Source organism: Procambarus clarkii, chromosome 13 (genome assembly GCF_040958095.1).
Source record: "Procambarus clarkii isolate CNS0578487 chromosome 13, FALCON_Pclarkii_2.0, whole genome shotgun sequence".
Taxonomy (NCBI): domain Eukaryota; kingdom Metazoa; phylum Arthropoda; class Malacostraca; order Decapoda; family Cambaridae; genus Procambarus; species Procambarus clarkii.
In genome coordinates, this window is record NC_091162.1 from 24728131 (window position 1) to 24742421 (window position 14291).

At 47.3% G+C, this 14291-nt stretch overlaps 1 protein-coding gene across 3 annotated transcripts in view; it reads right to left on the reverse strand.

Moving 5' to 3' along the window:
- Positions 1–14291, reverse strand: part of LOC123757264 (proteolipid protein 2) — a 106993-nt gene that overhangs the window by 51575 nt on the left and 41127 nt on the right. The window contains exon 2 of one of the 3 annotated variants that reach the window (XM_069323809.1): positions 164–359. The exons of the other annotated variants lie outside the window; for them this stretch is intronic. The gene's annotated coding sequence lies outside the window, so the exon portion shown is untranslated. The remainder of the gene's footprint in view (positions 1–163; positions 360–14291) is intronic. 3 annotated transcript variants of the gene reach the window in all.

Genomic DNA, 14291 nt, shown 5'->3' on the forward strand with positions numbered 1-14291 from the left:
ATGCTAACATGCAGAACACTTTTAACTCTAGGTTTAGTCATCTTAGCAGAGAAAACAAAGATACTAAATCAGTGCCCACCCAGGCAGGGAGGAGCTAGGATCTGTTCGCAAGATGCAACTGTCTGATGGCTCCCAGCTTGACTATGTAAACAGATTCAAATACCTTGGCCTTGAGGTGCCACTGTATGGCCCTGTTGTCTTCAGACTCTGTCGTCAGTATAAAGAGAGGCTTCGAGCTCTCAAGGCTGTTGCAGGTTATCACTCAGGCTATGGTGCCAATGTCAGAATTGTCAAAATGATGTACCTTGCATACATCAGATCTTTAGTGGATTATGCTGCACCTCTGCTTGTTTTGATGCCTGAAAGAAAGCTTGGAGGGCTTGAAAAATTGCAGAACTAAGCCTTGAGGATAATCCTTGGGTGCCCTCGTACCACAAAGATACTTAACATAAGAAAGGAGCACACAGAAATCACAATAACGTGATGCATCAAATTAACAAATCACAAGAAATTGATAATGTCTGGGATACTCCCGGACGCAGGTTCGAATCCTCGTCACGGCCCTTGTGGATTTGTTCATAAGAAAGGAACTTAATATTCCGAGCGTCGCTGATCATGTTACTGAAGTTAACTGTAAAGTTGGTATAAAAATGCTTAGGCTAACTCATCCTAACCCTTGCACAGAAGCCCTCCAGAATTTCTTTATTAAAGGTCAACATTGTTCCAAATAGATAACTAAAACTGGAACTGAACTCAGGATGTATCAGATTTATAATTTGTACCAAGAGAGCCAACAACGGCACTTTCCTGCACCGTGGGAGATTACACCCTTTCCAATTTTAATCCCTCCCTTTCCACTTAAGCAAATTAAAGATCAGCCCAAGCTTCGTCTTGAGGCAAAGCTCAACGCCTTAAGCCATATTGATGCTCTGTGGACAGAGCATTCTCTCTCTCAAATTATATACACTGATGGTTCCCTACACCTCACCACGGGTGCAGCTGGAAGTGCAGTTGTCCTGACAATGGGCGATGGCTTGTATTTTGAGTGGGGAGTCCGAATAAACAAATGGGCCTTTACCCTTCAGGCCGAACTATTTGCCTTGATCCTTGCACTGAAATGTGTACAAGTCTCCAAACTTGATACATTAATTGTGACTCCTTATCCTTAATTGCTCCCAATTCTTTAAGACATAACTGTAACATGCTCGTGCCTGAAGCTAGACACAAATACAACAAAATTATTTATGATGGTAACAGAGTCCATTTCATGTTGGCCTCCGAATGCATGATAGAGCTGATGAGTTAGCCAAAGAATCTGCCTTTCAAGGAGAAATTGAGTATAACGTTGGAGTGTCAATAAGCAGTTTGAGAGCAATAGTACACCAAGAACTTCCACAAAATCTTGTAGCTCTGAGGCAAAGTGAAATCAACACCAGTAATTCCATCTATCATGCAAGAGGAGCCACACTTCCATGGATCATCCAGTAAAATCAGCAGACTTCTAGATGTTACTACTGCTCGGCTTAGACTCGGTTACAAGTATCTCTGGGAATTCTCATTATCTGCCGATGTAGACCTGACCAAATGTAAACTGTGTCAACAAAATTATTTCCACACCCTCTATCACTATGTGATGGAGTGCGAAAAGATACGTGAATTCAGAGACAATTCTATAATAAATGTTCAAGAGATATGTAAATATTTCATTCAAAATGATCTGCTGCCAGAAATCTTAGCCAAATACCCCCAGTTTGCTAACTGTACGTAGCAACTAAGTGATTGTAACCTATCCACCGCTGCCCACTAGACAACCTGTCCTCTTACAAATTACGTCCGAGTTTAGCCGTTTGCACATATGGCCGAAAACTGACAATTTGAAAATTGAAAAAATTGAAAATATATTTGCGATTTTTTATTTCCAAAACAGTATGTTAAGGGTCCTCGGGTAGGTTAGGAGGGTAGGAAATTCTCCTAAAGTTTCGAAATGTCATGAAAAACGTTAATTGAAAGAGTCCTCTCCTAATCTAACAAACTAAGCTGGATGACTCAAACAGAAATCGGGACAGTACACCACTTTCGTGAGCCGATTTCATTTCAAATTACGTCAGTTTTTGGCCATAGCGCACATACGAGCGGAAAGCTAAGTTATTTTCAGAAGACTGGTTGGGACGGGGGGGAGGGAGGGGTGGCGGGAGAATGCTTGAACGTCATACCATTTTAATTTAATTTAGATTAAGGGCTAGTTGCTTCGGCAGGTGAGGGAGGGGTGGCGGTGTGCAGGACAAACATATCAACTGTATCATTCTTAACTCTTGTGGGTTGTGATGAGATCTGCCATTTATGTGTATTTTAGTTTGTGCTTGATAGGATATTAGGTATGCTTAGGGGTGCCTTCTCGCCATGCCCTGTGGCTGGGGGGATTGGTGCCCTCAAGCTACATAAACACCCTATACCCCCCCCCCCCGAAGTGGCAAGGGCAGTTAGGGGCTAAGAATAGCTCTCCACATATGTCAGTTGATTAATTTAGCAACTGTACTTGTGGTCGATCTTGAGTCTATTGATGTGACGATGTGCATTCAATTTTGTAACTAGCTCATCAAGATTGTAACTTGCTTAGCTAAATGAATTGTGGGGTTCAGTTCCTGAGCCCATTGTGATCCACTGTAACCCTTTCCACTACCGCCCACAAGATGGGGTATGGGGTGCATAATAAATGAACTAAACTGCTAAGCTGTACTGAATTTTAAAATTAACCTGTCAGTAGTTAGTACACTAACCATTAGTAGTGTAATTAAACCAAACGATTATTTTCGATCAGGATAATATTAAATAACTCCCTCCAGGTTGTGAAGGGAAGCTCCTAGCATGATAACTATAGAATCACCCCGTCCACTAAGAAATTAGTCCGCTTAAATCAAATAATAAATTATAAATAAATTAAATCAAACATTAAATAAATAATATAATTCAATATACCAATGTGCTTTAATATACTTACTAATCTCTCTCATCTCATTTTTTTTCTTGCAATGTATTTGTTATCATTTTATTAATTCTGCTAGAATTTACCTACTTAAAATTATCTGTTCTATCAAGGACCTGCCCGAAACCCAGCGCGTACTAGTGGCTTTACAAGAGTGTAAATACTGTACTATGCTATGTATCCTCACAAACCCAATGTACCTTCTTGTATATAAATAAATAAATAAATAAATACATAAATTCTTGCTGGGGGATTTTCCCAAGTGGAATGTACTGAAGCGACCGAGGAAGCCGCCTCCATTCATAACTTTAAGACCAGATTCAACACTGATTTCTTTCATTAAGAGAGTTAACTTATAAGGCAACATGTGGAGCAAGGTTAGTAGGCGGGGGATACACAGGTACACTTGGCCGTACCACTGGTAGATAACCAGACCACTGGCGCGGCCTGGAGGGCAGGGCATTAACACACACACCGTCCTCCTATGAGTTAGGAAATGTATATGTTTATCTCTCAGAATGTTCGGTAATACGTTTATTGCTTGTGATGTGTGTCTATGTATGTATTAACACGATGTACTGAACGGGGTGAGAATAGCTTGAGCTACCTCATCCCTTTGTGTGTATTTTACCTCAATAAACTTATTTAATTTTCAATTTCCTATGAGTTCTGAACGTCAAGAAGACGGTCATAATAAAGTGACGTCACCTAACCTACCAGAGGACCCAAGAAACCGGGACATTACGTCATTTCCGCCAGTTGCTACAATTTTCTAGTACGACAATTTTTGGTTTTGAGTAACGCATACGAGCTTTTTGTAAGAGGACAGGGTGTAGAAGACCGTGAGGCGACTCCTATTCACAATGGGGAGTCCGTGTTCATAACTAAGCTTCCATTGTTCACGCAATTATTTCCCATACTTCTTGCACTCAAACGCGTACATATATCTAAACATGACATTATTTGTAAATGTCATCCTTGACTGCACTCGTGTCAAGAAATAATTGAAGTGGTTGTATAGGAAGCAAGGCACAGATATAATAAAATAATCAATGATGAAATCAGTCTCTCCTATGGATCCTCTGCCATATTGGCCTCTGAATGCCTGACAACTAATGAGTTAGCCTAAGGATATTCTCTTGAAGAGGGAGTCGATTACCATCTACAGCTGCCTCAGAGAGGTTCAAAGACATTAATATACCGAAAATTGAAACAAAATTTAATTGACGTGAGAAAGTGAAATTTACACTTGGATCTATGCTCATACCACCGTGCAAAGTCCCACATCTACGGGGCAGTCAGTTAAATCAGGAGACTTTTGGACTATATTACTACTAGGCGTAACCTGGACTACAAGTACCTCTGGAGGTTTACAACACCTGCTGAGGCACGTCTGACCATATGTAAAGTCCTCCATGAAAATTATTAACAATTCTCATCAAGTATTTTAAGCTTGCCTACTACACAGTACATATATACTATAAACTAGCCCCGCCTCCCCACCGCTCTAATATTGTCACCCAAATCCCACTGTAACTTTGTGACACATTTGCTCATCCAACAAACACGGGGCGTACTGTGCCAGAGTACTGTGCAGCTGTAATATCTGTAACTAGTTCATCAATGCTGTAACCTGCTTGTAACTAAACAAAGGTGTTGAGCTCCTCAGCCCGTTGAGGACTAGTGTATGTATGGCAGTAGCTGGTGTAGGACAAGTGTGTGTATGGCAGTAGCTGGTGTTGGGTGTAGGACAAGTGTGTGTATGGCAGTAGCTGGTGTAGGGTGTAGGACAAGTGTGTGTATGGCAGTAGCTGGTGTAGGGTGTAGGACAAGTGTGTGTATGGCAGTAGCTGGTGTAGGGTGTAGGACAAGTGTATGTATGGCAGTAGCTGGTGTAGGATGTAGGACAAGTGTATGTATGGCAGTAGCTGGTGTAGGGTGTAGGACAAGTGTGTGTATGGCAGTAGCTGGTGTAGGGTGTAGGACAAGTGTATGTATGGCAGTAGCTGGTGTAGGACAAGTGTGTGTATGGCAGTAGCTGGTGTAGGGTGTAGGACAAGTGTGTGTATGGCAGTAGCTGGTGTAGGGTGTAGGACAAGTGTATGTATGGCAGTAGCTGGTGTAGGACAAGTGTGTGTATGGCAGTAGCTGGTGTAGGGTGTAGGACAAGTGTGTGTATGGCAGTGGCTGGTGTAGGGTGTAGGACAAGTGTGTGTATGGCAGTAGCTGGTGTAGGGTGTAGGACAAGTGTGTGTATGGCAGTAGCTGGTGTAGGGTGTAGGACAAGTGTATGTATGGCAGTAGCTGGTGTAGGGTGTAGGACAAGTGTGTGTATGGCAGTAGCTGGTGTAGGGTGTAGGACAAGTGTATGTATGGCAGTAGCTGGTGTAGGGTGTAGGACAAGTGTGTGTATGGCAGTAGCTGGTGTAGGGTGTAGGACAAGTGTATGTATGGCAGTAGCTGGTGTAGGGTGTAGGACAAGTGTATGTATGGCAGTAGCTGGTGTAGGGTGTAGGACAAGTGTATGTATGGCAGTAGCTGGTGTAGGACAAGTGTGTGTATGGCAGTAGCTGGTGTAGGGTGTAGGACAAGTGTGTGTATGGCAGTAGCTGGTGTAGGGTGTAGGACAAGTGTGTGTATGGCAGTAGCTGGTGTAGGGTGTAGGACAAGTGTGTGTATGGCAGTAGCTGGTGTAGGGTGTAGGACAAGTGTGTGTATGGCAGTAGCTGGTGTAGGGTGTAGGACAAGTGTGTGTATGGCAGTAGCTGGTGTAGGGTGTAGGACAAGTGTGTGTATGGCAGTAGCTGGTGTAGGGTGTAGGACAAGTGTGTGTATGGCAGTAGCTGGTGTAGGGTGTAGGACAAGTGTGTGTATGGCAGTAGCTGGTGTAGGGTGTAGGACAAGTGTGTGTATGGCAGTAGCTGGTGTAGGGTGTAGGACAAGTGTGTGTATGGCAGTAGCTGGTGTTGGGTGTAGGACAAGTGTGTGTATGGCAGTAGCTGGTGTTGGGTGTAGGACAAGTGTGTGTATGGCAGTAGCTGGTGTTGGGTGTAGGACAAGTGTGTGTATGGCAGTAGCTGGTGTAGGGTGTAGGACAAGTGTGTGTATGGCAGTAGCTGGTGTAGGACAAGTGTGTGTATGGCAGTAGCTGGTGTAGGACAAGTGTGTGTATGGCAGTAGCTGGTGTTGGGTGTAGGACAAGTGTGTGTATGGCAGTAGCTGGTGTAGGGTGTAGGACAAGTGTGTGTATGGCAGTAGCTGGTGTAGGACAAGTGTGTGTATGGCAGTAGCTGGTGTAGGGTGTAGGACAAGTGTGTGTATGGCAGTAGCTGGTGTAGGGTGTAGGACAAGTGTGTGTATGGCAGTAGCTGGTGTAGGACAAGTGTGTGTATGGCAGTAGCTGGTGTAGGGTGTAGGGCAAGTGTGTGTATGGCAGTAGCTGGTGTAGGGTGTAGGACAAGTGTGTGTATGGCAGTAGCTGGTGTAGGGTGTAGGACAAGTGTGTGTATGGCAGTAGCTGGTGTAGGGTGTAGGACAAGTGTGTGTATGGCAGTAGCTGGTGTAGGGTGTAGGACAAGTGTGTGTATGGCAGTAGCTGGTGTAGGGTGTAGGACAAGTGTGTGTATGGCAGTAGCTGGTGTAGGGTGTAGGACAAGTGTGTGTATGGCAGTAGCTGGTGTAGGGTGTAGGACAAGTGTGTGTATGGCAGTAGCTGGTGTAGGGTGTAGGACAAGTGTGTGTATGGCAGTAGCTGGTGTAGGGTGTAGGACAAGTGTGTGTATGGCAGTAGCTGGTGTAGGGTGTAGGACAAGTGTGTGTATGGCAGTAGCTGGTGTAGAGTGTAGGACAAGTGTGTGTATGGCAGTAGCTGGTGTAGGGTGTAGGACAAGTGTGTGTATGGCAGTAGCTGGTGTAGGGTGTAGGACAAGTGTGTGTATGGCAGTAGCTGGTGTTGGGTGTAGGACAAGTGTGTGTATGGCAGTAGCTGGTGTAGGGTGTAGGACAAGTGTGTGTATGGCAGTAGCTGGTGTTGGGTGTAGGACAAGTGTGTGTATGACAGTAGCTGGTGTAGGGTGTAGGACAAGTGTGTGTATGGCAGTAGCTGGTGTAGGACAAGTGTGTGTATGGCAGTAGCTGGTGTAGGGTGTAGGACAAGTGTGTGTATGGCAGTAGCTGGTGTAGGGTGTAGGACAAGTGTGTGTATGGCAGTAGCTGGTGTTGGGTGTAGGACAAGTGTGTGTATGGCAGTAGCTGGTGTAGGGTGTAGGACAAGTGTGTGTATGGCAGTAGCTGGTGTAGGGTGTAGGACAAGTGTGTGTATGGCAGTAGCTGGTGTAGGACAAGTGTGTGTATGGCAGTAGCTGGTGTTGGGTGTAGGACAAGTGTGTGTATGGCAGTAGCTGGTGTAGGACAAGTGTGTGTATGGCAGTAGCTGGTGTTGGGTGTAGGACAAGTGTGTGTATGGCAGTAGCTGGTGTTGGGTGTAGGACAAGTGTGTGTATGGCAGTAGCTGGTGTTGGGTGTAGGACAAGTGTGTGTATGGCAGTAGCTGGTGTTGGGTGTAGGACAAGTGTGTGTATGGCAGTAGCTGGTGCAGGGTGTAGGACAAGTGTGTGTATGGCAGTAGCTGGTGTAGGACAAGTGTGTGTATGGCAGTAGCTGGTGTTGTGTGTAGGACAAGTGTGTGTATGGCAGTAGATGGTGTAGGACAAGTGTGTGTATGGCAGTAGCTGGTGTAGGACAAGTGTGTGTATGGCAGTAGCTGGTGTTGGGTGTAGGACAAGTGTGTGTATGGCAGTAGCTGGTGTTGGGTGTAGGACAAGTGTGTGTATGGCAGTAGCTGGTGTAGGACAAGTGTGTGTATGGCAGTAGCTGGTGTTGGGTGTAGGACAAGTGTGTGTATGGCAGTAGCTGGTGTTGGGTGTAGGACAAGTGTGTGTATGGCAGTAGCTGGTGTAGGACAAGTGTGTGTATGGCAGTAGCTGGTGTTGGGTGTAGGACAAGCGTGTGTATGGCAGTAGCTGGTGTAGGACAAGTGTGTGTATGGCAGTAGCTGGTGTTGGGTGTAGGACAAGTGTGCATATGGCAGTAGCTGGTGTAGGGTGTAGGACAAGTGTATGTATGGCAGTAGCTGGTGTTGGGTGTAGGATAAGTGTATGTATGGCAGTAGCTGGTGTAGGGTGTAGGACAAGTGTGTGTATGGCAGTAGCTGGTGTAGTGTGTAGGACAAGTGTGTGTATGGCAGTAGCTGGTGTAGTGTGTAGGACAAGTGTGTGTATGGCAGTAGCTGGTGTAGTGTGTAGGACAAGTGTGTGTATGGCAGTAGCTGGTGTTGGGTGTAGGACAAGTGTGTGTATGGCAGTAGCTGGTGTAGGACAAGTGTGTGTATGGCAGTAGCTGGTGTAGGGTGTAGGACAAGTGTGTGTATGGCAGTAGCTGGTGTTGGGTATAGGACAAGTGTGTGTATGGCAGTAGCTGGTGTTGGACAAGTGTGTGTATGGCAGTAGATGGTGTTGGGTGTAGGACAAGTGTGTGTATGGCAGTAGCTGGTGTTGGACAAGTGTGTGTATGGCAGTAGCTGGTGTTGGGTGTAGGACAAGTGTGTGTATGGCAGTAGCTGGTGTAGGACAAGCGTGTGTATGGCAGTAGCTGGTGTAGGACAAGTGTGTGTATGGCAGTAGCTGGTGTAGGGTGTATGACAAGTGTGTGTATGGCAGTAGCTGGTGTAGGGTGTATGACAAGTGTGTGTATGGCAGTAGCTGGTGTAGTGTGTAGGACAAGTGTGTGTATGGCAGTAGCTGGTGTTGGGTATAGGACAAGTGTGTGTATGGCAGTAGCTGGTGTTGGACAAGTGTGTGTATGGCAGTAGCTGGTGTTGGGTGTAGGACAAGTGTGTGTATGGCAGTAGCTGGTGTTGGGTGTAGGACAAGTGTGTGTATGGCAGTAGCTGGTGTAGGGTGTGTGACAAGTGTGTGTATGGCAGAAGCTGGTGTTGGGTGTAGGACAAGTGTGTGTATGGCAGTAGCTGGTGTTGGGTGTAGGACAAGTGTGTGTATGGCAGTAGCTGGTGTTGGACAAGTGGGTGTATGGCAGAAGCTGGTGTAGGGTGTAGGACAAGTGTGTGTATGGCAGTAGCTGGTGTTGGACAAGTGTGTGTATGGCAGTAGCTGGTGTAGGGTGTAGGACAAGTGTGTGTATGGCAGTAGCTGGTGTAGTGTGTAGGACAAGTGTGTGTATGGCAGTAGCTGGTGTAGTGTGTAGGACAAGTGTGTGTATGGCAGTAGCTGGTGTTGGGTGTAGGACAAGTGTGTGTATGGCAGTAGCTGGTGTTGGGTGTAGGATAAGTGTGTGTATGGCAGTAGCTGGAGTAGGGTGTAGGACAAGTGTGTGTATGGCAGTAGCTGGTGTTGGGTATAGGACAAGTGTGTGTATGGCAGTAGCTGGTGTTGGACAAGTGTGTGTATGGCAGTAGCTGGTGTTGGGTGTAGGACAAGTGTGTGTATGGCAGTAGCTGGTGTAGTGTGTAGGACAAGTGTGTGTATGGCAGTAGCTGGTGTAGGGTGTATGACAAGTGTATGTATGGCAGTAGCTGGTGTTGGGTGTAGGATAAGTGTGTGTATGGCAGTAGCTGGTGTTGGGTGTATGACAAGTGTGTGTATGGCAGAAGCTGGTGTTGGGTGTAGGACAAGTGTGTGTATGGCAGTAGCTGGTGTTGGGTGTAGGACAAGTGTGTGTATGGCAGTAGCTGGTGTAGGGTGTAGGATAAGTGTGTGTATGGCAGTAGCTGGTGTTGGGTATAGGACAAGTGTGTGTATGGCAGTAGCTGGTGTTGGGTGTAGGATAAGTGTGTGTATTGCAGTAGCTGGTGTTGGGTGTAGGATAAGTGTGTGTATGGCAGTAGCTGGTGTATTACAAGTGTGTGTATGGCAGTAGCGGGTGTAGGATAAGTGTGTGTATGGCAGTAGCTGGTGTAGGGTGTAGGATAAGTGTGTGTATGGCAGTAGCTGGTGTTGGGTGTAGGATAAGTGTGTGTATGGCAGTAGCTGGTGTAGGACAAGTGTGTGTATGGCAGTAGCTGGTGTAGGGTGTAGGACAAGTGTGTGTATGGCAGTAGCTGGTGTAGGGTGTAGGACAAGTGTGTTTATGGCAGTAGCTGGTGTAGGACAAGTGTGTGTATGGCAGTAGCTGGTGTAGGGTGTAGGGCAAGTGTGTGTATGGCAGTAGCTGGTGTAGGGTGTAGGACAAGTGTGTGTATGGCAGTAGCTGGTGTAGGGTGTAGGACAAGTGTGTGTATGGCAGTAGCTGGTGTAGGGTGTAGGACAAGTGTGTGTATGGCAGTAGCTGGTGTAGGGTGTAGGACAAGTGTGTGTATGGCAGTAGCTGGTGTAGGGTGTAGGACAAGTGTGTGTATGGCAGTAGCTGGTGTAGGGTGTAGGACAAGTGTGTGTATGGCAGTAGCTGGTGTAGGGTGTAGGACAAGTGTGTGTATGGCAGTAGCTGGTGTAGGGTGTAGGACAAGTGTGTGTATGGCAGTAGCTGGTGTAGGGTGTAGGACAAGTGTGTGTATGGCAGTAGCTGGTGTAGAGTGTAGGACAAGTGTGTGTATGGCAGTAGCTGGTGTAGGGTGTAGGACAAGTGTGTGTATGGCAGTAGCTGGTGTAGGGTGTAGGACAAGTGTGTGTATGGCAGTAGCTGGTGTAGGGTGTAGGACAAGTGTGTGTATGGCAGTAGCTGGTGTAGGGTGTAGGACAAGTGTGTGTATGGCAGTAGCTGGTGTTGGGTGTAGGACAAGTGTGTGTATGACAGTAGCTGGTGTAGGGTGTAGGACAAGTGTGTGTATGGCAGTAGCTGGTGTAGGACAAGTGTGTGTATGGCAGTAGCTGGTGTTGGGTGTAGGACAAGCGTGTGTATGGCAGTAGCTGGTGTAGGACAAGTGTGTGTATGGCAGTAGCTGGTGTTGGGTGTAGGACAAGTGTGCATATGGCAGTAGCTGGTGTAGGGTGTAGGACAAGTGTATGTATGGCAGTAGCTGGTGTTGGGTGTAGGATAAGTGTATGTATGGCAGTAGCTGGTGTAGGGTGTAGGACAAGTGTGTGTATGGCAGTAGCTGGTGTAGTGTGTAGGACAAGTGTGTGTATGGCAGTAGCTGGTGTAGTGTGTAGGACAAGTGTGTGTATGGCAGTAGCTGGTGTAGGACAAGTGTGTGTATGGCAGTAGCTGGTGTAGGACAAGTGTGTGTATGGCAGTAGCTGGTGTTGGGTGTAGGACAAGTGTGTGTATGGCAGTAGCTGGTGTTGGGTGTAGGACAAGTGTGTGTATGGCAGTAGCTGGTGTAGGGTGTAGGACAAGTGTGTGTATGGCAGTAGCTGGTGTAGGACAAGTGTGTGTATGGCAGTAGCTGGTGTAGGACAAGTGTGTGTATGGCAGTAGCTGGTGTTGGGTGTAGGACAAGTGTGTGTATGGCAGTAGCTGGTGTAGGGTGTAGGACAAGTGTGTGTATGGCAGTAGCTGGTGTAGGACAAGTGTGTGTATGGCAGTAGCTGGTGTAGGGTGTAGGACAAGTGTGTGTATGGCAGTAGCTGGTGTAGGGTGTAGGACAAGTGTGTGTATGGCAGTAGCTGGTGTAGGACAAGTGTGTGTATGGCAGTAGCTGGTGTAGGGTGTAGGGCAAGTGTGTGTATGGCAGTAGCTGGTGTAGGGTGTAGGACAAGTGTGTGTATGGCAGTAGCTGGTGTAGGGTGTAGGACAAGTGTGTGTATGGCAGTAGCTGGTGTAGGGTGTAGGACAAGTGTGTGTATGGCAGTAGCTGGTGTAGGGTGTAGGACAAGTGTGTGTATGGCAGTAGCTGGTGTAGGGTGTAGGACAAGTGTGTGTATGGCAGTAGCTGGTGTAGGGTGTAGGACAAGTGTGTGTATGGCAGTAGCTGGTGTAGGGTGTAGGACAAGTGTGTGTATGGCAGTAGCTGGTGTAGGGTGTAGGACAAGTGTGTGTATGGCAGTAGCTGGTGTAGGGTGTAGGACAAGTGTGTGTATGGCAGTAGCTGGTGTAGAGTGTAGGACAAGTGTGTGTATGGCAGTAGCTGGTGTAGGGTGTAGGACAAGTGTGTGTATGGCAGTAGCTGGTGTAGGGTGTAGGACAAGTGTGTGTATGGCAGTAGCTGGTGTTGGGTGTAGGACAAGTGTGTGTATGGCAGTAGCTGGTGTAGGGTGTAGGACAAGTGTGTGTATGGCAGTAGCTGGTGTTGGGTGTAGGACAAGTGTGTGTATGACAGTAGCTGGTGTAGGGTGTAGGACAAGTGTGTGTATGGCAGTAGCTGGTGTAGGACAAGTGTGTGTATGGCAGTAGCTGGTGTAGGGTGTAGGACAAGTGTGTGTATGGCAGTAGCTGGTGTAGGGTGTAGGACAAGTGTGTGTATGGCAGTAGCTGGTGTTGGGTGTAGGACAAGTGTGTGTATGGCAGTAGCTGGTGTAGGGTGTAGGACAAGTGTGTGTATGGCAGTAGCTGGTGTAGGGTGTAGGACAAGTGTGTGTATGGCAGTAGCTGGTGTAGGACAAGTGTGTGTATGGCAGTAGCTGGTGTTGGGTGTAGGACAAGTGTGTGTATGGCAGTAGCTGGTGTAGGACAAGTGTGTGTATGGCAGTAGCTGGTGTTGGGTGTAGGACAAGTGTGTGTATGGCAGTAGCTGGTGTTGGGTGTAGGACAAGTGTGTGTATGGCAGTAGCTGGTGTTGGGTGTAGGACAAGTGTGTGTATGGCAGTAGCTGGTGTTGGGTGTAGGACAAGTGTGTGTATGGCAGTAGCTGGTGCAGGGTGTAGGACAAGTGTGTGTATGGCAGTAGCTGGTGTAGGACAAGTGTGTGTATGGCAGTAGCTGGTGTTGTGTGTAGGACAAGTGTGTGTATGGCAGTAGATGGTGTAGGACAAGTGTGTGTATGGCAGTAGCTGGTGTAGGACAAGTGTGTGTATGGCAGTAGCTGGTGTTGGGTGTAGGACAAGTGTGTGTATGGCAGTAGCTGGTGTTGGGTGTAGGACAAGTGTGTGTATGGCAGTAGCTGGTGTAGGACAAGTGTGTGTATGGCAGTAGCTGGTGTTGGGTGTAGGACAAGTGTGTGTATGGCAGTAGCTGGTGTTGGGTGTAGGACAAGTGTGTGTATGGCAGTAGCTGGTGTAGGACAAGTGTGTGTATGGCAGTAGCTGGTGTTGGGTGTAGGACAAGCGTGTGTATGGCAGTAGCTGGTGTAGGACAAGTGTGTGTATGGCAGTAGCTGGTGTTGGGTGTAGGACAAGTGTGCATATGGCAGTAGCTGGTGTAGGGTGTAGGACAAGTGTATGTATGGCAGTAGCTGGTGTTGGGTGTAGGATAAGTGTATGTATGGCAGTAGCTGGTGTAGGGTGTAGGACAAGTGTGTGTATGGCAGTAGCTGGTGTAGTGTGTAGGACAAGTGTGTGTATGGCAGTAGCTGGTGTAGTGTGTAGGACAAGTGTGTGTATGGCAGTAGCTGGTGTAGTGTGTAGGACAAGTGTGTGTATGGCAGTAGCTGGTGTTGGGTGTAGGACAAGTGTGTGTATGGCAGTAGCTGGTGTAGGACAAGTGTGTGTATGGCAGTAGCTGGTGTAGGGTGTAGGACAAGTGTGTGTATGGCAGTAGCTGGTGTTGGGTATAGGACAAGTGTGTGTATGGCAGTAGCTGGTGTTGGACAAGTGTGTGTATGGCAGTAGATGGTGTTGGGTGTAGGACAAGTGTGTGTATGGCAGTAGCTGGTGTTGGACAAGTGTGTGTATGGCAGTAGCTGGTGTTGGGTGTAGGACAAGTGTGTGTATGGCAGTAGCTGGTGTAGGACAAGCGTGTGTATGGCAGTAGCTGGTGTAGGACAAGTGTGTGTATGGCAGTAGCTGGTGTAGGGTGTATGACAAGTGTGTGTATGGCAGTAGCTGGTGTAGGGTGTATGACAAGTGTGTGTATGGCAGTAGCTGGTGTAGTGTGTAGGACAAGTGTGTGTATGGCAGTAGCTGGTGTTGGGTATAGGACAAGTGTGTGTATGGCAGTAGCTGGTGTTGGACAAGTGTGTGTATGGCAGTAGCTGGTGTTGGGTGTAGGACAAGTGTGTGTATGGCAGTAGCTGGTGTTGGGTGTAGGACAAGTGTGTGTATGGCAGTAGCTGGTGTAGGGTGTGTGACAAGTGTGTGTATGGCAGAAGCTGGTGTTGGGTGTAGGACAAGTGTGTGTATGGCAGTAGCTGGTGTTGGGTGTAGGACAAGTGTGTGTATGGCAGTAGCTGGTGTTGGACAAGTGGGTGTATGGCAGAAGC